Source organism: Lonchura striata, chromosome 11 (genome assembly GCF_050655825.1).
Source record: "Lonchura striata isolate lonStrDom1 chromosome 11, ASM5065582v1, whole genome shotgun sequence".
NCBI lineage: Eukaryota > Metazoa > Chordata > Aves > Passeriformes > Estrildidae > Lonchura > Lonchura striata.
In genome coordinates, this window is record NC_140713.1 from 13,824,800 (window position 1) to 13,849,636 (window position 24,837).

The window sequence follows — 24,837 nt, forward strand, 5'->3', positions numbered from 1 at the left end:
GAAAATTAAATAGAATAAGAGCTGCCATGTGCTCCACAATTAAAGGAAACACTAAGTAGCAGCAATGGGAATTAAACAGGACACTGTGTTATGCCAAATACCAAATGTGAAACCAAAATATCTGCCAAGTCTCCCCTATTTGTTACAATTTTTCCATATTTAGGTAAATTTATATAATTATGTACCCTGCAGTGGTAATGGGACTGTGCTTTAGTCCTTTTGTAGCATATGCTCTTGGCACAAATATTCTTTTTGATGGGGAAAAAACCCAACTTGGCCAAGATTACATATGTTGATTTTATATTGGCATCCTGACTGTGCCTAACAGCTGGCCTTTAATGTAATGAAACTGTGTTGGATTTATTCAGTTAAACAACTCTGCAGACTATTTAAGCATATGTATTTCTTGTAGCTCCCTATGTTTTTGAATCTGCCTTGATTAGAGCACCAACAGTTGCACTGTTTTTCTTAACATTTGAGATGTACCTGTGAGCCAAATAATAAGTATACTAAAGACTTGGGTTTTCCTTCTACCCTATGACCCCAGTTTTAAACAGCATTGATCACATTCACAAATCTCTCATGACTTTTCCATATATCTGCTTAAAGAGGGTGTGAAATGAGCCTGTTCCTTCCTGGTATTTTTTCCACAACCACTAAAGTGTTCAACAGTTTTATAGTCACAAAGATGTTCAAAACATTTTCTTTTTTTTTTGATGTGTGTGCAGGAAAGACACTGTGGGAAAGGCACCACTTGTTTTGTGGGTTTTTTTAATAGCTGAACCCAGGGTGATTTAGTATGGTACCACGTATAGTAAATGTTTTCCAAGCAGAGGAATACACAGGCAGTACACCGGCCATGTTTCAAGGATAAGTGAGCCAAAAAAACTATTATTGCATTGTGTCTCCCAATCCAAGACAACTGTTGACATGCAGAAATGCTGAAATAAGCTCAATACTTCTGGGCATTCTCAGAAGACCCTTGAAGTCAGTAGCTGCTATTGAAACTGAAAACAGATTTTAAACTGCTGCCTCATAATCCCAATGACTACATCCTGCAGACACATGTAGAAATCTAGAAACAAGAACAGTCATGAGAGTTTAAATATACGAAGGTCTTTAAAAAAAATGGGATAGACTGAGACCTATCAGTGCTCCAGTAAAACAGGCTGAGAAGTTCAGTCACATCTCTCAAAGGAGCTGTCACTGCCTCCATTACATACTTACAAAGTCTCACATTTCTAAGAAACAAAATTTCTTCATAAGGTTTGATCTCCCCTGCATAATGCAGATCACCTAACCTCATTGTACAGGATTTCCAGTAGGAGACTAATTTTATTATTTGAAAAAACTCATCTGATAGGACAAAAGCTTATTATACTTTATTCGCTTCTAATGCATTCAGACAACATTTTTATTTATCTCACATTCTAGACTCCTGAATAAATTATGGGAAGAAACCAGTCTAACAATATAAATACCTATTCTCAAAACAGTGAGATTGAAGTGCATTAAACATCTTCCACCTTCAACACTCAAAAAAAACCCAAAACAAAACAAAAAAAAAGAAAAACTGAAATTGAGCTGGTCTAAATACAAAAATCATGTAGATTCACCTCCACACTGTGCAGATCTTCACATGTTCACATGGTTTGGAGTGTTCAGCCTTTATTCCATGTGAGGCAGCACCACTTCACTGGTAGGGAACAGATCATTCACCAGTAGTCTGCTACTAAACTTCCAATTCAATAGATGAATAAAGCCTTCAACATCCTCCTTTAAATTCATAAACCACCAAATTAGAGATTACAAGTGTATGAAATGACAGTTTCAGTGACTTGAGATACTGAGCTAAGAAACATCAGCTCATTTACACTATTTACACTCTACTTAAATATTGTAATAGTAAAAGTTAAAAAAAGAAAAAAAGAATGTCCATTAATCTCAAGGATATAACATTAACCAATGCAGGTTTTTTATTTGAAGAATAAGGAAAAGAGTAAGTACAGGAGTACTTTGTTTCAAAGTAGAAAAATCTTGTTTAGAAGTTTTTAATCAATGCTTTTATATACAAATTTGGTGTAAATTTAATTTGAGAGTACTGGAATAAAAAAATAAGACTTTGATGACATCAAGCAATAAAACTTTTGAAAAATTTACCAGAACTACAGGAGGCCTTCAATTACCTCTTGTACTAGCACATGACACATACACACAGCATTTATTTTAGGAGAAATAGGAAATGGGATCTAAAGGTAAATTGCTTTATATTAGACACAAGTGTTGTATATCTTTGTATGAAGATTGATAATTTTATCTTACTTTGTAGATTGCCCCTTTTATTTCTTATCTTCTGTTATTAATTTTCATTGGAAATATTTTTAACCTGACTGCTGGGAGAAGCAACTATTCATTTAGAGTAGTTTAGCATATCTACCCATACACTGTATTCAAAGAATTTTTCTGACAGTCTTTTAATTGTAGCAGAAATCTGGGGGATGGATGGGGAAGCTTGTGAAGGAAAGAGATGAAACAATTTTCACAAAATATTTTAGGAGAACTAAGAATCTTTTAGGAAAAGGAATGACTTTGTGACTTGTAACATAATCCTATAGTACTTCAGCACAATAAAGCACCAATTTTTTTTGCATAAGAAATTGAAATGGGACTACTTCAATGCTAATTTATCTTTTCTGCAGAAACATAAATAATGGATTGCTGTTCTTAATTTAGTTTAAGTCTTCTAAGCATGGCCAGAAAAAAAAAAATCCAGATATTACCACTGGCCTTAAAATTTGATCCAATTTTTTAGTAGCAATTTCTATTCCCATGACACCTAACCAAGTTTAACAATTCATAGTAGCAAGCAACCTACAGATGCTTCTTGTCATGAGAATATTAAAACCAGAAGAAAAGATCATGGAATTTATTCATTAAGAAAATAGGTTGGCAATAAATTGAAGTGATTCAAAACTGCTTTTGGAGCTTTGATTTAAACACGAAGAACACATGGCAATTATGCATCTATTCAAATAACTTTCTCTTCTGTATCCATTCAGAATAACAACACTGGAGACAGAGAACTAAAACACTTCACTTGTGTCCTTAACCTGGGTAACAAAATCATCACATGTTTTCATTAGTGAAAGGCTGGTGAAAAAGGACTACAACAGGTAACAGCATATCACAACCCAGACATATCCAGTAAACTACATATCTATAACCATATTTACACAATTAAAAAAAAAGTATAAAAATATTAAGTATTGTAGATTTTAAAAATAATGAAGGAAAAATGAAATTTAGAAAGACTGTGGCTTAAGCAATCATTGCAAAGTCTTTTCTTGGTCCTTAATTCACTGAAAAAACCTGAAAGTTATCAGAAGTTTAGATTAACTATGCATCTTTTCTCCCTTGGAATTTAGAAATTCCAAGATATTAGTATTGTAGAATTTCTGTTAAATATAATCTGTATATTTTAAGATTTTACTTCTCCCAGACACCTTGTGAACACTGATTCAGTTAATTGTTCACATTACAGAAAAAGCAACAATTCTGGGGTGTGTTCTGATCAGTATACTTCTTTTCCAAATGAAACAAAAAATAAATTAAAACCCCTAGATCTCAACTTTCAGCTAATCCCTTTAATTTAGAAAATCTTGGTGACTTTTTGAATAGACTTTGAGTGTATTCTGATAATTTTTCCAAAATTTAGGCTAATGTAATTCTGCAAATACAAATATAACCAAAGTGACTAGCAAGTTTTGAAAACCTTAACTGTGCCATTTCATCAAACTTACCAATGGTTTTTTATGTTTTCAACTGCATCTATATTCAAATTATCTTACTCTTTGACAATTTGCCTTAATACATTCTTAAGCATACATAAAACTTGTGCAAGATTGTTTGAACAAGAAATTTATAGTTCTGTGTATTAAGAGTTTTGTAGCAGTCAGGAACCATTTAAAAGTGATTTTAAAGGTACATTTTAAAGTGACTGTGATATTCTTAACATCATATTTTCTTGTTTTATTGTAAGTAGTGACAAATGAGCTCAATACAGCCCTGCTGCCTCTCTGCACTGCTTGGAGAACACCAGGAGCACAACACAGTCAGATCTCGGGAGTCTGTTAAATACCCAGGCTTGAATAACAAGGCAGAGCCCTATTCCACCACTCCTACTAATGAGGTAAATTCTTTTGTGTATTGATTTTAATTAGTTCACTTGTGGAAAAAAAGTCCAACATAGCATGATTAAGGGCAGCAATATAGCCCTGGGTAAGGACCAGACCTACTTTAAAGTCTAACATAATACACAAATTGTCAGTATCATAAAATCTAATTTTACATACATATATGAATGCATCTTTTACAGGGGATTATTTTTGTTTGTTTTAATTTCAATTTTCTGGCTGAAAGTTTAAAAGTCTGAATGTGTTACACTGAAACCTTGTGAAAAAAAAAATATGTTAAATATGAACATAGGACAGACCACTGAAATAACTAATTGGAGACCGGAACATGGTGACAAATTCATAAAGGTATTTATAACTGAGTTTACATGATTGCCTGTGGCTGGGAGGAATGCAATGATACATACAATAGGAATTATAAGCAGTCATATAAAATTAGACCATCTCACTGATGCACTTAAATGAATGCCTAATATTGCCATTTTTCTGATTGATAGCCATTACATATATATAAATATATATTATCCAAGCTGCATTTATAGGGTATAACAGCTCTATCCACATAAATTACTGAAAGACCATGTCACCAGACATTACTTCTGTATATTAGTGATTAAGCATTTCCATAGTACATATCACCCAAAATAGATTTATTCTTACTCAGTAACAGTTATTTTGTTTGATAAATAATAAGTACTTTTTTATGACTAAAGTAATTCTGACATCTTAGCTCTCAAATGAATTAGTTCTTCATTCTGTACTACAAGGATCTCATCGTTCAATCTTGTAGGTGAACTTCAAAAGCTTTAAGAATCCTCCATTTGATTTCTGGGAAGTATTTTCTCGTTAACGTCTAACATATGTACCCTGTAGGCATGATTCACACAAGTCTCTGGAATTCTAAGGAAATGATGATCAGTCACAGAAATGTGTAAAGAATCAAGAACTCTGGCAATTTTCACTTCAAATGTTGTCTGTGAGTGACTATTATAAAAGTACTTTTCTCACCATATCACTGCAAAATGCTGTGTACTGAGCAGGTATGAGAAAAGTTGCACTTTTAATGAACTGCACCACCTGAAGGTTTATTTCCTCGAAGTTGGTAACTGAATCCGTTACAGTCAGAGAAATGCTAATTATAGGTAAGAGATGCTCAGTATGGTCTGAATAAAGTTTATACCTTGTAGGGTGGGGAAGGGGACAGCCAACCAACGAAAGACAAAAAATGTTCTGGTCCTCATTAATCACAGAAACCACGCTCCAACCAATACTCTAAATGGCAGCAATATCCTTTTGCTTAATACCATCCTTGGAAAGGCCAGCTCACACATCTAATAATGCATATATTTAAGTAATTGATTGGTTGCTTTTCAAAAATGGAAAACTATTCCCTGAATTACTAAAGAGACGGCAAAAATTAAAACTAATGAGCTCATTTCAATAAAAATTTATGAGACTGGTTTCATGCTGACAAAGTGGGTCCTGCAGGCAGTACCCCTTCACCTCCTTGCCAGAAAAAGAAAACTCTTCGATTTCAAAATATTTTAAAATCTTTTAATGAGGTATTAAAATATAGCTACAAATCTACAAGTAATTTGAATGGATTATGTACAACTCTGAGATCACCAATAAGTCTTTTGAGGTACAAAAGAACTTTCTGAACAAAGCAAAAATAATATTTGCTAGCAGTAATTACTAGAGATGGAAAATTGTCTTTAGGATCTATCAACTATATGCAAAATGAGTGAATATTAACAAAACCTTCTCAAACAGTTCTTATCAAGTCATCATGTAAGTACATTTTAAGATGCAAAAATACAGCACTAAAACCCAAAGAATGCAACTCACAGGGTCCAGAGGAAGAATACTTGCTCTTTTTGACTGTGACTGGAAAAAATCTTAAAATATAGAACAGCAGAAGCCTGAGTCTGATAAAGGAGTACCACATTCACTAATATTATGTAGTGTTACATGTGAAATATTTGACTTATAAACACATATTATAATCAAGCATTTCTCCAAATAAGAATGTAAGAAACTAAATAATGCAATAAACCAAAAAAAAAAATACAAAACACTAAATATGCACTAAATATGTGCTCCTGGATGTGTCACCAGTACAAATCCAATAATTGACCCTAATTCTTTTACAAAAAGTGCAAATAACATTGTACAAGAATTACTTTAGATATGAATATAAAAGTAAAACATGTTAAAATTTAGAAAACTGATGAATATCAAATGCCCTTTAAAACCTGGACTGCAAATCTCAGAAGGACATGGAAAAATACCTGTTATTTTAAAAGGTACCAAAAAAAATAAGAATCAGAACTATAATGTAAAACTGGAGTAGGGTAGATATAATTTAAATTAATGATCTTATTAAAATGTGTGTATGTATATATATACACGCATATATATATAAATGTATATATTAAAATATAATAATTGATGCATTAAAATTGTGCTTGTAAAAATTTAGAGTTTTAGAGAACTTCACATTACAATCATGCTACAAATAAAATCAGAAGCTACTCTCAAACTAACTTAAGAATGTTATGATCTTCATCACTTGCTCTTCATTCTTTTTTTTTCCTAGTTTTGATTTCTTTTAAATACAGAAACAAGCTTTGAAACCTCAGGATATTACAAACTGCACAAGAGATATTCAGAACAAGTAGAGAAATATTGTCATGCCAATTAAAATAAAATCTGATATACACCACTACCAAATCCATTTTTTGAGCCAAGTGGGACTTTGAGCATTACACTGTTTTTCTTCTTTGTACTGTTGTTGACACTCCCAGAACCATCTTCAAAGCACCGTACTCTTTTGTGTGGTGTAAAACCAGTATGCTTCCAATTTTGCCATCAATCATCTTTAATAGCATATGCTATTAATGTAATTTTGTTATTGAAGATTCCTAAATCTATTCAGTGGTTTGCACAAGACAATTAGGTTTTTTGTTATATGCATGCAGGCAATCAGATAGCGTCTTTTTAAATTAGAGCAATTAAACATGGTCATTATAAATGGTAGATTATTAAAAAAAAATCATGAAGTGTCAATATGACATTCTTAGATTTAAAATAAAATGGTAAGAGAATGGAGACATGCATTTTAATTATTTAATTTAAAAAATGTGCTTGAAAAATCTTCTTTATGAAAGCTTTCTGATGTTGGAAAATGTTTTCCATTGCTGTTACAGAGCCATGGGTAGTTTTACAGATATTTCCTAACATCATGAAAAACATTCTCCAACACAGAGAAACCCTCTATACATTATCTAGAAAAATACTTAGGATATATGGTCACTTTCCTACTTTCACAAAAATGAAAAAAAAAAAAATTCTGCATTAGTACATCTGTGTAGTCAACACTGAAGAAATGTCTGTATCCTTGTATACAAAAATTCAACACATTACACATATTTTTGCCACAAGAAGTTAAACAGAGACATTATTTTGATGGACCACTACTTTTTCTTTCTTCTTGCTGTAACAGGTGACTTCCTGTCCACCTCTGCAGTATCAAAATCGTGTGTTCAGTGATGTGTAATGCACACACAGACCTACTGGTACCAAAATTTATCTGCACTCAAAGCTGACAGGTGGCTGTGCACTGGTGGGTAGCATGCCCTGCTTTCAGTCTTTGACTGTAGCTGCTGAATGTCAGAAAAACTTCCTGAGTATCCCTGCTTCCATGGCATACTTGGCAGAAGTATGAGGAACTTGAAGAGGCACACCTGAATAATCTCCATGTTTGATAAATTTGAAATACGAACATGAAATATGAAGCATGAAGTTTGATAGCTTTTTACACCTAGATAATAAAGAATTACAATAAAAAATCTACAGATTTTGACATTGTATAAATATCCTCCCATGGTTCCAAAGACCTATTATAATTGCTTAGATGTGCTCCAGAACGTCATGCATAGTAATTCCCCCTCCTAGTCCAAAGCACAGAGCTGCATGTTATAGACACTGCGGTAGATTTTAGGGGAACTTATTTGTAAATATGGTCCTTTTTCTCTTACTGTTGTTTCTTAGAGCCTTCTAGAATAAGCTCAGCAGAGTGAAAAGGAGCTGGTTTTCAATGAAAGACTGAACCCAGAACAGGTTAATTACACATAAAAGCAGACTCTAAAAAGGGTTTTTTCAAAGAATCCCTTTTTATGAATGTATACTTCAAACACAGACATGCTGGAGATCATACTGACATAGCTGTATAAAATACTCTAATACCACCTCTTTTACAGGACTCACTATGATTTACTGCCTCATCTTTCTGTGCCATTTCTTTGAGACAACTTCTTGTGAGAAGCAAAGTAAATTAGTATAGCTTTGACAATAGTTTTAAAAAACCCCAAACCAATAATAAACATTTTGTAAAGAACAGAAAACAAATCATGTAAAATGTTAGATTTGCATCCTCTTGTGAAAGAGTTAAGCACATCTTTTAACTTAGATCAGCATAATTATTTTGGATTGTTTTTTGAGTAAAGCAGGTAAGGAGCGGAAGAGGAGTTCAATGAAAGGAATGAGAACAAAATTTACTCTGGGAAAATTGTGAACTTCAAAACTGCTTTCAGCTGCTAAAATGAGAGTACTTGAAGATTCTCAACCATGTGGAGTACACAAAGTAGTTTTAGCTGGCATGAATTGTATAGATAAGCAACAGTATAAAAAAACAAATCCATGTGGGATATCAAAAAGGGTGAGAAAAAAAATCCCATTCCATCCAAGCACCTCTGTGCACTATGGAGTGATTCATTCTTTAGATGTAGTTGTGAATATATTCTGGTACATTTTGGTAAGTAATGTTTAATCCATTTTATAGATGGATGATGTCAACTATACCCGACCTTATTAGCAGCAAGCCTAATTCAGACTTGCATCTACCTGTCACCATAGATCTCCAGTCCTATTTTCAGAACAAAATTTATCAGAGAAAAATATTCAGTACAATTAGCTTTTTCTGCATTGTTTAATTTGAGATATCAAGGAAGTGAAACAAAAAAAGGAATCTATCACCTATATTAATGGATGTTTCAGATCAATTTAACCTGAACTAATATATTTTCTTAATGACAAATCAATGTCAAAAATAATGAAAGAACTTAAGATTCTGTGTGCTTTCCTAAAGTCTTTGCTGTTAAACAGGGTTGTACAGCCTGCCAGTCTTGCATTATTTATTAGCTGTGAATATTATTAGACCATGTTGTGGTTTACAGTACTGAAAAGATAGAAGCCAATTATTTCTTCTGTATTCCTTCAAGAGTTACACAGTTGAAAGGTAAAAAAGAGTCTTTATATCCACTAAATAAAATTAAGAACTTCAAAATTTAGAAATAACCTGCAAATGAATATACTACAGGTTTAATTTTCTGTTATTGGTTCAATTTTATATGAATGTCTACAATTTCTCCAGATGATTTTTCCCCTGAGATCAGGATCAGGTGCTGAGGTCAAGAATCCATCCAAATTCACATTTATTGTAGCTTATTTTACAGCCATTTTAGAACAAAGGAAACTTTAAATTAGTAAAAACTTTTTAACAAATATTACAGTAGAATCTATGGGCAAGAACTCACATACATTTAGCACTGTGCAAACAATCAAAGAGAAGTTCCCCTTCTGATGACAAAAATTTTAAGTTTCCAGGTGAGGAGTGGGTCCTGTGGATAAGACTATCAAAAGGACAGGATGATCCTTAATATCTATCTCAAAATAACATTTTCAGAGGCTGTTCCATTGCTTTATTTAGTGCACCAAGAACAGAAACATTTACTTGCTCCCCTGTGCAGCTGGCTGATGTGAGTCTTCCCTAATGCCTGTATCTCCCATTTAGTTCCCAACTGAGAATTGTACATTCAATTGTTCCTCAATATCATAAGAGAGGAAAAAGCTTCAAGTCATCTTTTTTTTCCTACTGATAAGAAGAGAGTCAGACAACTTCTTAACTAATATCTGGATATATTTGTGCGGAAAACAAAGTATAAAAAGAGAAACAAGGAAAGAATGTATTGGCATCAATTTGCATTGAAGCTGACATCACAACTCCCTAATAAAAATCTGGAATCACAATTCTATGAGAAATCAGTGGTAGAACTGAAAAACTAAAAGGATGCTTCATAGGAAAACCAAATAACTTATGTAAAACACAACAATTATTGGCATGTGAGTACTGAATAGGTACTATTGTGTGGTCCACTGTAAAGATAGAACTTTTTCTGAATAAATGAGATTATGAGTAGAGCATGGACAACTATTTAAAGGAATTTCCAAAACTTTCAAGTGTGTTTATACTTAGAAAAAAGCCTGTGCAAAGCCTGGATCCCTAAGACAGAACATAGAATTGCAGAATTTTTTTTAATGCCAAAACAAGTGCCAAAAAGACTTTGCAAACCCGAAGTCTTTTTACACGCTCAGTACAGATGAAAACACCACTTTTTTGTGGGGGCTGAAGGAAGAACAGCAGAGATCAGTTTGTCCATCCATGAGGGGCTGTGCTAGGGTTACCCAGCTAATTTACCTTGTGACCTGAGCTAGATCTTTGAACCCATTCCTTCAGAGGTGAAGAACCACGCTATTAAGCTTGATTCATTTAAAAGTGCCCAACCAACATAACAAATGATTTTAATAAGATCTACAGCTCTACTGGGAAAACTGTACAAGGAAGGCCCAAGTGCTTCTTTAATGTTTAAAACTTGATTAAATATTTACAGTAGCATAAGACTGAAAAAAAATCAAAAAGCTCCTCCTTGTCTTGACTGCACCAAATCATGTTTATGGTAGCTCATGAAGAGCAAAAATTTTTGGCATTATTAGAAACAAATGTAGAAGCTAAATTCAAATATAAAAAAATTGTAATCTCTATCATATGTATTCATGAATATAAATTTATAAAATTTATATTTTATAATATAGATAATATTTTATCTATTTATAAAAAAAACAGGACTAAATATATTTATGCTTGCTAAAACCACTATTTTAATTTTAAATACTGAGACTTTTGAAAGATAATATATATGTATTTCCCCATTCTCTTATATATAAGGCTTATTTTGGATTTCTACTTATCAACAAGGAATTTTCAATTTTCTTTTGGATTTTCACATTTCTTTTATTGTCCTTCAGGGTAATGAATGCAAACCCCTAATAAAATAAACTTGCTTTTCTCAGCTGCCCTTTTATGAATCATGCAGCACATCCATAGCTTTCAAATTACTTCAGGTGCTAAAGGAACATTCAGGTGCTCACTCCTTAATTATCACAGCCTTTGGAAGGAAGCTTTTGCATACAAAATCCACAGGCCTCTGAACAGATTTTTGGCTCTAGATGAGTTCCTATAATAAACAATTACAAGTTCCAGTCAAGAGCTGAGTTTGGATGAGTTCAATATGTTGGAAGGAGTCTAGAATCTCACTATGGAAGATAGGGGGGAAAGAGATAGCAAGTTATTTGAGCTAAGTCATGCCATAATCCACTGTAAGTCTCTGCAAATGAGGCATCTATTCAAACACCTTAACAAGTTTTAGTTACCTAGAAAAACTGCTGAAGTTACAAAAGCCTTAAAAACCCAATTCTCACAGGAGTGGATTAGTGTTCTGAAATAAATACCATGGTCAGCTCTTTGCAAATGAAGTCACAGCACATATAATGAAAGAATCTGGATTGAAATCATTGTCATTATAAAAAACCATTTGATTCTGTTTCTGACAAAAGAATCTATATCCTTGGGCAATTAGGTCTTAAAAATGGTTGCCTATAGGTGTTTATAAGAGGCTAATTTTTACCTTGAAGCCATTTGGAAACCTGCACATTCACAAGTAGTTACACAGCTGGATAAGCCCAAAAGCCTGTCTAACTATTGACCCACTAAAGCAAGGATACAAGAAAACCTGGGAAAACAGAAATCTCACATCATCCAAGGTGCTCCCTGATAATAAGGCAGAAAAACTGATGTTTTCTTTCATGCTCCAAATCAAGCTTCTGGAAAACCATGAAGGACTTTCTGTAGTCAACCAAAAGTACATGGAAGCCAATAGGCTTCCATAAATACAAATCAGCCAGTCAAACTAGTTATTTCAGCCAGTGGTGCCTATTAATAAGGATATGAGACAAAAAAAAAATATAATTTATTTCTCAATTGCATTCTTTACAAAGCTAGAAGCAAGAATTGTGATGGACTAACAAGACCAAACCACCTATACTATGAAATCAAGACTCCTAATTTAAGGCAAGCTGTCATTTTGTGCAAGTTGCTAACTTGTGACTCAAGCTTCACAGATGTACTGTTTGGGAAAAATGCATCTTTGATGAAAAACAGATGCTCTTTCAAAAATGTGAGTTCTCAAGGATTAAATAAATACTTTATATTTTACTATGCAAAAGATTCCAACATCTCCTCTAAAGAAATAATTATGCTTTTTTTGGTTTAGCTTTAGCATTTGGGTATGAGTCGGAATTCCTATAAAGAATCACATCTCACCTTTTATTCACCAATTCATATAAACACCAGGAGCATATAGAGGGTAGTGCAAAGCAGGCAAACTGCTTTTGATGGCTTGCACCCCTGTGCTGCAGTTCCCAGCTTTATGCAGGGTTACAAACTGCCATCTGTAGCATGTATGTCAATAGCTGCATGACATCCATGCACAGAGGCAGCCACGTTCCATCTGCCGTGCAGTCAGGCCACATATATAACTCAGTCCCACCTTTAGACACAACAACTGCTGCTTTCTCAGCCTGACAATGAAATTTAGTGATTGATGTCACGGGCAGCTCCCATCTAACATTCAACCAAATGCGCACTTAGCATTTAGGCGTCACCTGTTCCAGGCATAAAACAAAACGGGCTTTTTTTCACAGTAATTCTTTTTAGGAAGGGAGTCTGGCACTTCACCCAAAGCTCAGCACAGAAGTGACTTCAAGTAATCACCAGAGAAAAGTTCCCCTTCAACCCTCACCCCCGAATTTGACAATACTTTTAGCCATGTGTTTAGCAGATATATTACTTTTACAGAAAAAAATCTACCTGTTGTGCATGAACAATGTTAAAATATGTAGACCACTACCAAAAAGACTTAAATTTTTCATTGTACGATAAACTCAACTTGTAAGCTATGCATAGTCAAATATTAAAATAAAAGCATATTTTTTAATAATTATGAGAGATCTAATATTGATATAAACAAACCAGCACTCAACTCCTGGAATCAAATAAAGTCCCTCTAAGGTTTCAATGCATTCTTGGAAAGCAATCAAAGGCCTCTTTTTCCATAAGTTTGTTATTTATAGAAAAGCATTTGATTGTTGCATTGAAGTGTGCACTCTATGTGTAAAAAGGTGTTTATGGGTTTTAGTACAGTATAGTTAATACCCAAGCAATACCTAGCCCTTTCATAATAAAGAACCCTTACTGAGAGGGTATATATTGTACTTTTCATCAAGTGTACAGCATACAATTACATTTGTTGGTGGTCTATAATGTAAACCCCAGTTGAGTCAGCTTATAGCTTATGGATTTGTTGTTCTGCATGCAACAATTAAGAACAGTTACATTTTTGGATTCAGCTGAAAGTAAAGAGTAAGGTTTGAGAAAAATATTAATAATTTCTTTCAAAGCAAACTATAAAAGCTTTCAGAATATTTTAAAATCAAAACTACACTGCTTAGGATTTAATATAGTCTTTCTCCTGTGTATAGATTGATAATTATATACTTTCCCACAGACAGAGAAAATAAAAGGTGCAAAGAGTACACAAAACAGACCTTCCTGCACACAAAAGGTACAGTTACATTCAGCATAAATGTGGTAAAACACAGACCTAGCAAAACTTCTACCACAGCATAACTTTAATCATCATTGGGTTATACAGCTGACAATATTCAAAACACAAGAGAAAAAAAGCCACATAAATAAATTAAACTTTTCTTATCACAATGAAAACCAAAGAAAGCATTACCTGTTCCTAAACATCCAGAATCTTAAATTTAATATAAATTCAGCTTCCCATAAATTAATTTAAATGGGTATACGATCATTTAACAGTTTAGTAGATTAATGTTACTTTTAAGGTTAGAAGGAAATGTAAAATTCAAGCTTTCAGAGCTTGACATATTTTAATCCCAATGTATGATTTGAATAAGTTGTGGCAAAGTTTACTTTCAAAAATTAGGCACCTTTCACTTCACAGATCTGGATTTTGTCCATTATGCTGCAGCCACAATTGAAGAAGATACTTAAGCACTTAAATGTGTCAGATGGAAAGTTCCTGTTGAACCACCCCGAGCAGGATTTTCAATGGCAGAGATTGTGTCAGTGCTGATCCCACATGGTCCCACAGCCCTGACTGCCATGGTAAAGTACCAGAGATGCCAACTGTGTTAGTGACAAACCAGCTTGAAGAAATTTGGTCCCCAAAAAGCCATCTACATACCCATGAAATGCAACTCCTTTGGATTGCTTTATAGTTTAGACTTAGTAAAACTTATAAAAGATATTTTCTTAAATCAGAGTTTCCACAGAAGCTTTAAATAAAATAGATCAGAAAACAAAGTTAAAAGTACAGCCTTCAGTATTTTCCTTCTTAAAAACACTTTGGTGCATTCAAAGTTAATTCACTGAACCAGATTCAGATCAGAAGTAAGAGAAATTCTGTGAACTCTGATTCTTTGATTATACAGGCAAAATCCTACTTATTTTTCTTTAATCATGGTTTAAGTAACAAAATAATATCTGTAGATATAGACTTTTCAGGATATTGGAAGAAAGGAGACATTTATATATATTGATAAAATTTTCTTACTGTAAATGAAACCAAACTTCCCAAGTGTAATGCACAGTAAGTGCACATCGAGGTGGACAGAGAGCTAGAATAAATGAAAATTCAAGTATAAACAACCTCACACAATTGAGCAGTTAAATCAAAGAGAAATGCAGATTTAACCTATAATTACAAGACAGAACTCTGAAGTATGTTATAAAGTCAAATGTTTGCACAGAAATATATTTTGCTAGAAAGCAAAATGGTAGCGCATTTGCATATTTCTTTCTGTTAGCACACAAAAGAGTCAAACTGCTAAAATTAAGATAGCAAATTGTTTGAAAACCTCATTTTAAAGCAAAATAAATCAGGCTGAAAACAGCCATTTTACATATAGTCCCAATTTTTGCAAAGTTGATCCAGAACACATCATTCTGAAAAAAGACTAGATTGGTATTTTAGACTACACAGATCTGATGATTTCAATAGATGCTGACTGCTCTTATCCCAAACTTGTTCAGTGCTTCATTCACACTAAACACAGAAGCAGTTTAGCAGGTGCTTTCAGTCTCTTGTTGGATCAGAGCCAGTATTTTCTGTCTCACTCAACCCCAAGCAGAAAAATTCCTTTCATATTTACAGAATTCAACACATCACCTGCTGGAAAGAACCAGTCATTTAAAATGTTCTACCATGGTAAAACTAAACAATTGCAGAAAGTCAAGGTTTAGTGATTTAATTATTTTTTTCCCCAAGCAAAAATAAAGTAAGCTACAGTCTGTATCTACACACTGATATTTTTATATTAGCAGGGGGTCTACTCTATGTTTTAACATTAATTGCAGTAGAGTGGCATAGACACCTTCTTTGATGCTCCACTGCTGACTTCAACGTTTGCTTAGAATCATTAAATATCTTAATATCTCTCCAACATTATGAGTTAAAGTATTATATGGGTGGATCTTACTATAAAAATACAATATTTTCTATTAAAATGCTGTTATATTAATAACTTGATAGACTATTTATTTGAATCTGATTTCATAACATCTATTTTTTTCCCTTTTATGTGTTACAGCCATCTCAGAACAGTAAATTTCAACACTCTGTAAGCTGTTAGGAAAACTACAAATTCAATGAATCAAAGTGGAGAAGAAGAATGGTAAGGTGTAAAGGTACCTATGGATCTGCACCAAACTGGTTTTGCCAACTAGGCACCTTTTTTAACCTATTCCTGCTCCTTTGGGAGGAATTTGGGCTTTGCTACTGATAAAACATCACTTTTTTCAAGACAAATTTCAGCTATGTATTTAATCAGATCAGACAGGTTTAAGGGAATGTTTCTACAATCCAGTTAATACAAAATATGGCAAAATAAATATTTGTAACTTGACCAAATTTATCTTCTTGCATTAATTCAATCATAAAACCAAGTGTTTACACAGATGATTACTGATTATGCTGTACTACATTTTTGTTTACTGCAATGCACCCTACATTTTGTTTATGAGGGTTAACAGATTACCAAAAAATGCATGTTAGTAGTTAAACATTGTTCCTGTAGAATAAATGGATGAAGTGAAATCTGATAGTGTCTGCATAATCCAACACGCTGATATTGTACACAACTCAGCCATGTGTTTGTACAGGAGAATATATTAAACCCCATCTGTTTTAACAGTCTTTAATGTTATAAATTAGGAAAACATCAAAAATGTCAGGAGACGGCAAACACTTATTTGTTGTCTTTCAGCTCTATATTTATTAGACAAGTTTGTTATCAAACTATTCCTCTAAACATGAAAAGAACAGCAGGCCTTCTGGAAAACCAGATGGCTGCTGTGGTTTTGAAACACGCTCTGGAAGGGTTATGTAGTTTACATTTTTTCTTTTTCATAAAGGATTGTGTGGGATGTGGCATGGTTCTCAGACACAGAACTCCTGCAAAAAACCCAAGGGGTATGTGGGTGGGTGAGTAAGGGACTATTTGAGGATACAAAAAGAAAGCAAAATTATCCATGTCACTGAATCTAGGAAACCATCTTGTAAAAAAAGAGAAAATTTTTGGCTACAAAGGAAATAAGTTACCACTATAAAGAAAAAAAAAATGTTTTCAGCCTGCAGTCTTAGGCATTTCACTGCCTTTCTCTGAAACAGAAGGGGGCCCTAGACACTGGAATTAAATGGGGAACCAAAAAAAATCCAAACAAAACATCAGGAGAAATATATTTGATGGGATGAATTACATGCATATCAAGAGGAAAAAAGAAAAAGGTCAGTCCATCAAACTGAGAATGTAATAATATTCCAAAATAAAAAATGCTTAATAACATTTGGTTAGTTTTTAAATCAATACACAGTAGGAGGAAACCCCAAATATAAAGAGGAATCAAAGCCCATTTCAGGAAGGATTAGAAAATTCAAGAAAAGGAATCCATGGCTACCTCCAGTATTTTGTATTTGGAATGACATTTTCTTTTTCTGTCATGATCTTTTGTGTTGGACCAAAAAAAAAAAAAAAAAAAAAAAAGTATTTCATTCCAAGCACACAGCTTTGCCAGAGACAAAAAAGAGGCATTTGAGATTTTGGATAGCCTCTGGGATTGGGATGGCAGATCTTCCTGACCCAGCAGGAGGGCCAAACAAGCCAGGTGCCAGCATCCTTTAATAACCCCGGCAAAGCCGCTTCCCCAGCTCTCCCTCACCTGGCAATTCTGGTTATACACGTCTGTCCCCTCCTAAAAAAATCTCACACGTGTTGCCAGCCCTTTGCTACACCTCTGTTTACAGAGTCTGCTTCTAGAGTGCAGACAGCCCACCTGCCACCGACAGGAGTGGACACCACGTCTGACGCTGGAGGCTGCTGAGATTCCAAGAGCTTTGCCAGAGGCGTGCTGGAGGAACGGGATAGAAGAGCCCAGAAAGAGCCACAGCTCTGGCTGAATGCAGGGAAAACCCAGTTCCCACGAGGACACTGCCTACCCGCCTGGCGTAGGCTCCATCCCTGGAAGTTTAAGGCTCGCAGGACAAAACTGGACTAAACTGGCCTCATCCTGCAGCTGATTCCTGCAAGCAAAAAGTTAGAATAGAGTCCCTGGAGGTCACTTCCAAGTTCATTAAGCCTCTGATTATTTAGCAACTAGGAGAGCTCCCAAGAATACCCTTTTCTTAATTCAGTCTATTTTTGTGACTGACCATTTCAAGTCAGCGATGGCCTACTGGACAAGACTGAAAAAGACGTGGATGAAAAAATTTAATTAAAATAAGCTAAAACATGACTTTTTTTTTTTTTCTAATCAAGGCATAACTATTTGGCATATACTTTGGCAATATATTTATCCAAATAAATTAATGTTCAGATCTTTTTATTTTCTTATTTCTTCTCTCTGATTTATAAAGGTGGGATTTTAAAAATATAGTATTTTTCTCTAAGACATTATTAAGTAACCCTTGAATTACAATGTTGTATTTCAATTTTCATCACTCGTCACATTCAGCCACAAATACTAGTACATTTTCTTCACTCAAAACATATCTTTTATTGATACTATGTCTGCAATAATGATGCAGGTGAATTTTATCATTCCTTTCACCCTACTAGTAATGAACAAATTCACTGCTTATTACTTTGGACTTGATCTCTAGCAAAACACTACTGGAACAAACAATTTGATTTGTCAACACCTTTACAAGGACTCTTCAATCAATGTCACAAATCCAAATTTAAGCAGCAAAATACATTTGACTGCAAGACCCCAGACTGATTAGAGCTTCGAGTTCAGTGAATTGCACCAGACAGGACAGCAATCAGATTATTAACTCCACTTGAAAATACTCTCTGCTGCCTGGGATTAGCATGCATATTTTGATATAGATCGATAAGCAATCTCCTTTCTATAAGAAATGCCTGCAACATTCATTTGGCTGATCAAAGGTATATATCAGCTTGTTGTGACAGCTAGCTATTGTTTTCCTCTTTCTTTACAGGAGAGTCTCTATTAAAATAAAATCCCTGGTTCCCTTTCACCTAATAGTGGAAGTCAACAGAGAGTCACAAAATTCCATCTCCTCAATACCGAAACACAATTAGTACAGAAAGGACTTTTGCCTTTTTTGTGGTAACTTCACTTTCACTTCTTCACTCTTTCTGTTCTCCCTCCCTCCCCCATTCTGACACTATGAACATTCTCTTCAAACCTTCCAAATATTGTCATGGTATTCTTCCCTTCACAATCAAATTAGAAAAAAAATTACATTAAAAATATTTGGATAGCACTTTTCACAAGAACAATATATTTTGTGGCTTTGGATTAAAAATAAAGCAACTTTTTATGCTAAGGTTCACACAAAATACATTTCCAGTTAACTCATCAGAGAAAGAAGGCAAGATATTTTCTGCATAAGCTAACATGAACTCTTAAATGAGCTCTGGATTTTGTTGCATCTGCAGAACTGAAAAACCAAAATTTATCTGCCAAATTTTTTCAAGATAAAAGCACAAGCATTTCATCCCTCCTCTAATTACATATGAAATAACTGCTATCTCATCTGAGCTTTTTATCTTTTTAATAAAAAAGACATTCTTTAAAAAGACAAACACAGCTTGCAAAGCATACAGTCAAAAGTGAGTTTGCACAAAACAAAGAGACACCACGCCTCAAGGAGGCCATCAGAGAGTCAATGTGCATTTTGATCTACTGAGGGAGAGACACTCTGAGATCAACATGAGAAGAGAAACCTAAATTAAAGCTTTTTTTTCCCAGCAGCGCTGGTTCTTCACAGAAAACAATCCAACCAAGATTCAGTTGTAGGACTAAAGTCCTGAAGCACAGGAAAGAAGATTCTCCATCCACACACATTCTTCAAGGACAAATACGAAAACAAAGGAGCTTTCACTGCTGGTTTTATAACTTTTTACAGCTGTTTACAATTTTAATTGGTGATCTTCCTAACCAAATATTTCTAAAATATAACTGAGTAACAGTGCACTGAATTCCCACCCCACTGAATTCAGTGAGCCTTTCCCAGTGCCAATGGCTTTGCTCCTATGCCTTGTCTTGAAACAGCCTCCAAGTACCACTTGGTGCTCCAGGACTTAAAAAAATAAGTAAAAAACTTATTTTTTAACTTGTGTTTCTCCCCATGCTGATGTAGCTCCTTCACACTTGAAAGCAACACATGAGAACTGGACTCACAGTCTGAATCTGCTCTAGTACATACAATTGCCAGGCATTTATCAGCATAAATTTTAGTCACTTATAATGTTCCAAATACTTTTATCACAACACTACTTTTTTTTCCTATTTTAGGACTTTCCCAGCAGAAGCTGTACATTATTTTCTTACGTCCTATAAATAAAATAGTTCCTTCATCACTGAATCCCTACAGAAAATCCTCAGAAAATCATGTTAACTCTAAATAAGCCTAGGTTTCCCAATACCACAGAGACATGAATTCATACAAAGCAATTTAATCCATGTATGTGTACCTAATACATATTATATTAACTAAGACAAGAGAATTTATCATATTCTAATCCTTGTTAGATATTTTTCCCCTAGCAATTTTCAAACATTTATAATTTCTGGTGTCATAGAACTGCAACAGAAACTGCTATGAATAATATGTCATCTCTTATTATTATTTCTAATTAATTAATTTATTCAAACTGGGCAATCTGTAGGCTAGAACATACAGAAAGCAAATTCCAAGTAGTTCTTTCAGCTAAAGATACAAACAAAAAATAGTATTTTATGTGGAAGTAATTTCATCCATTGAATTTCAATATTAAAAAACAATCCTACTTTCACCTTTAAAATATAATGCAATAAAAGGCAGCATTTAGGAAAAGAGAATTAGTTCTTAATATCAGCTCCATAACTAAAAGTGCATGTGGTAGTGTATAGCAGAGCATGGGTTTAGCTTCTGTTGACTGTTTTCCTTGTATTTGAAGTTGCAAAGGCTTTTCTGAATGATAGTTAGAAGGGTAAGGGACAAGGAAAATAATCTTACAAATACCCAGCAGTCAGTCCTATTTACTCCCCAAGCTGATTTTTTTTTCTTTCAAATAATCCTTCGGTAAGAGAAGATCAACATCAATCTCCCTTTTCAGTTTATCGAGGAAAAACTTGTATACTGATATTACCTGGAAAGCCTAGACATCTCTTTATGACATTAAAGATTAAATATAAAATGATTATCCAGATTATTGATTCACTAAGAGGATCAATGGATTTAATAATATTCTTAAAGCAGAACATTAAGATATATAAGGATACACATAAGGATAATTGCTTGTACTTCCTGAAACTAGTGGGAAGAACAAGTACAGCCAGGATATTTAAATTGATACCCAAGTTGTTTTTCTTTATTGGCCCTTCAGCAGAGACAATCTAAATCTAATTAACTGCAGATAGGATCTTCATATTTGATTAAGAAATCTTACACAGAAAATCAAGGATTTAAAGATACAGATTCTAAATCTTTAAGCTTCTTAACATGTTTATGATTTCTTTAATGTAGCATGTCAAACTCAGCAATACATTGACTGAGTTTTGTTGTAAAAGTCTATAGAGCTCTGTTGTGCAAGAATAGGAAGTGGGTCACCTTATCAGACATAACCTTCCTTTTGCACTTTGCACACTAACATGTTTATAAAAAGGATTATAAATATATATAATAAATGTTTAATATTTTCTACTTAATCTATTAATCCTTTGGGTTTTCTTAATTAATGGCTAATGCTATTGACTGAAGAATTTTATAAGGCACTCATAGAAGGCATCTTATATTATTATATGAGAAACGACATGGATAAATTAAAATTAAAAGTGAAAATATTTATGAAATTATTTTTATAAAAATTTGCTACTTTTTACTTGACACAAATGTATTTCATAGGAAAAGTTTCTCAAATACCTTCAATATATTGGTGCAAAAAACTTGATTCCACTTCCTATAATTTGTGTTTCACATGGAACATAAATCAATCTCCTCACTCCTTCTTCAGCACCTCAGCCTAATTGTAAGTACACTTTGAGGTCACTTCATATTGGTAGAATAGCTCATTTTGCTAAAGAAACTCACTGTTGGCTGCCTTTCCAAAAGCAAGCAGAGTTGTCTGAGAAGGAGCTTACATTTGGGTTCCCCAGCACGAAGAGATGAAGCCAACTTCTTTCCCCTTTCATCAGTCATTTCCCTCCATTGCAATGGCAAAATCTGAGAAGCTTGATTCCCTCTTGCATACCTAGAACCACAGCAGGCTGCGCAGAAGGGCATTTAAAGCTACAACATAACCCAAGCAGAAAAATACACATAAAAAATAGTAATTTGCACTTCACTGTATATTACTCTACTAAATCTGAATTCATTGATATTTTTCATCTTTGACAAAAGAGAAGGCTGTTACATAGAACATTCATTCTGAAGGAAATTAATCTTCATTAATCACAATGGCAGCATTATTGACACAATGCCTATATTAATTCAATTAGACACCTTATTTCTCTATTCTACACTAGTAATGTACCTGCTTCAAATTGAGAAATTATTTGTGCTAGCTATTATTTTGGATGAAATCTGTTGTCTGAGTATACATTGGAAAATTGTTAGGGGAAAATTTTAGGAGACACAATATCTTATTTAGGGGCAGAAAGTTCTTGTAATAATGGTATTTGAAAATACCATTAGATGTATCAGAAGAGTTGTGGTCTTGTTTTTAAGACAGGTTCTGTCTATAGTCCTGCTTCTAAAATACCAATACATTGTTTCTATCTTGGATTGAGTTCTTTTTGGATGATCTAGGTTCCACACTATTAAACCTGAAGAAAAACAGTCTCACACATCCAGTGGAGATCTTCAACATGGTCCATTTTTGATCTCTTACATGAAACAGCTCTAATCATGTAAGTCCATCTTTAAGAAAATCAGTGGCTTGATCTGTGATACTTTATCCAACTTCTCAGTAAAAGAAACTCCTCAAAGTGTCAGAGCACTCAGTTGTGTTGGGGATCTGCTGCACTACTGCCTTTTGTTTGATTCTTTAGAACACTGAACACAACTTCCACCCCATGCACAGAAATAATGCAGCTCTACTACAGTTCTGCACTCTGGCTCCATCTGACAAACTCTCAGGGTACACGGCAGAATCACAAAGTGCCTGAGCTGGGAAGGGACCTCTGGAGTAGTTTGGTCCAACTTCCCAGCTCAAGCAGGACCAGGCAGAGCTGGCTGTCCAGGACCACGTCAAGCCTGCTTTTGGAAATCTGCAGTGAGGAAGACTCCACAGTCTCCAGAAGCTGCTCTCATTCTCAGAAAGGCACAGAAACAATAAGCTGGAATTACAATTTTGACATAAACCCCCCAGCATAAGTGGAAGAGGAACTTTGTTGTGTTATGTATGACCATTTGCAATATATTAATTACCATCATACATTCAAGGTCTGGAAGAAGTGTGACCTTGAGTTTACAATTTAAAGCTGTTTTTCCTATTTTAGTTTGTCTAGAGCTAATGCAATCAAACAGATGGAAATAAAAAGTGTTGTGTTACTCGTATCACATAACTCTTCTAACATTTATTCATCTGCAGAAATAACAAGAGCCTGAAAACTTTATGAAGCAGGTTCTGCATCTTTATAAAAAGCCTCTTACACACATTTTGTAACATGTCCCCTCTGTCCTTCCCCCCCAGATTAGACTGTACTCCACTTCACCTGGTACCCACCTTGAAAATAAGTAATTTAAGCAGGTGCAACTGGGAATTTGTTATACCACTGAAAAGGGAAAACAGTCCTCCATTTACAGCTCTTCATTAAACTTACATTTCATCTTGCAGGTTAAGTGGAAGTTCTTCCTATAACATTGTAATTTCCCATTTATTTGTAAAGACTGAGGAAAGAACATATTTACAAATACATTTACAAAACAAAAACACCAGCACTTCCAGAAATAATTTCACAAATCTTTAAAATAGGAACATCATTTTAACTCTTGACTATTTCACCATACAATCTGTGACTATATTATAAACCTGATTTCTTTTACCAGTACAGAACTGCTGTGTTTCAATATTCCTTCATCTGCCTCATTCAGGCTGCAGAACCAAGGAGTACCAAGTCAAACAAATGTGAATGTGTGATCAGTTACAGAGTTTCACACTTATGCACCTCTTAAAAATAGAAGCAACTACTTTTTCAGACAAAAGAGAAACTGCCACTACAGAGAAGTAGGGGGGAAAAAAAACACCTACAGCCCTATAAATCCCTCCCCTTTTCACACAGTTAACACAACCAGAATATTCCAGAGGTTGCTTGGCTCATCTGAAAGTCTCTCCTGTAATAAATGAATGAATACAGACAGACACAATACATCAGAGCTGCACTGACACTGATCTGGGCTCCATCTTTTGACTTATTCAAGAGTAAACCAAAATGAATTAGGTGGAATGAAACACAAGTTCCTAGGTGTTAAACTACTCTCAGTAATATTTTAAATGCAATTATTGATGCAATTATATCCACTGATAAGACAGACATTCAACAATTTCAGTGAAGATTTTGGCTATAAGGCACAGGACATTATTGTTTTAAATAAAGGTATATTTAGAGTGTCAATCTGAATGAGCTGGATATAATAAAAGGAAAACAAGATAACGAGATGAAATAATGAAGATAATGTGACACACAAATAATGGGAGGTGATAAATTTGCATTTAAGGGACCAAAGAACATAGTATCTATTTTTTTTTTTTATGCCCAGGCCACTCTAGTGTTCAAGCAAACCCCAGAGGTCTTAAAAGAAAAAAAATAAAAGCATCAGAAGAGCAAAAGGAGAAACTGTCTTCAGACTGATCACTGCTGAACTGCAGA